Here is a 785-nt window from a genome sequence, read left to right on the forward strand (position 1 = left end):
AAAACAAGAGGACCCCCTGTGCCCCACAAGAGACCGGGCTCCGGCCTGTCTCCGCACACCACTGGCAAAACCGTTCCCATCGGCCAGCATAAAGCGCTCTGGTAGAGGGGGCCCTAGCTGCCTGTAGGGTAGCCATAACGGCAGGACTCAAGCCACAGGGCGGCTCCCGTCCAAGGGCCAGGCATGTAACCTGTAAACTCCCGCATTCCGGTGCCAGAGCTCTCCCCGAGCCTGTGACAGCATGTCTGGCCTGACTGGGAGGCACCAAGGGGTTCCTGCCAACAGCCTCTGCAAGGTCGCCATCCACGGCTGATGTGGCCAGTTCAGGGCCACAAGCAGAACCCTGGCCAATACCACTGGTATGAGTGGAAAGGGGGGGGAAAGCATACAACAGACCCTGGGGCCACTGATGTGCAATAGCGTCCACCCCCAAAGTCCCCACCGGCCCCGCTATGGAGTACCACAGCGGGCAATGAGTGGTCTCCTGTGAGGCAAAGAGGTCTACGTGGGCCCTCCCAAACCGAGCCCAAATGGCCTTCGTAACCTGTGGGTGAAGTCGCCACTCCCCTGGCCAGGGGCCGCCCCTGGACAGGAGATCTGCTGCCACATTCGCCACTCCTGGCAAGTAGATGGCTTTCAGGGACACACCCTGAGCATGAGCCCAGAGGAGGATTTTGTGCGTCCCGTCGTGCAGGGACCTTGACCGCAGCCCCCCTTGGTGGTTGATGTAAGCGACCACGGTTGAATCGTCGGTGCGAACCGACACATGCTTCCCCTGAATTACC

This window comes from Seriola lalandi, unplaced genomic scaffold, assembly GCF_002814215.2.
Source record: "Seriola lalandi dorsalis isolate HSWRI2012SDOR001 ecotype SW California unplaced genomic scaffold, Sedor1 jcf7180002054630, whole genome shotgun sequence".
Taxonomy (NCBI): domain Eukaryota; kingdom Metazoa; phylum Chordata; class Actinopteri; order Carangiformes; family Carangidae; genus Seriola; species Seriola lalandi.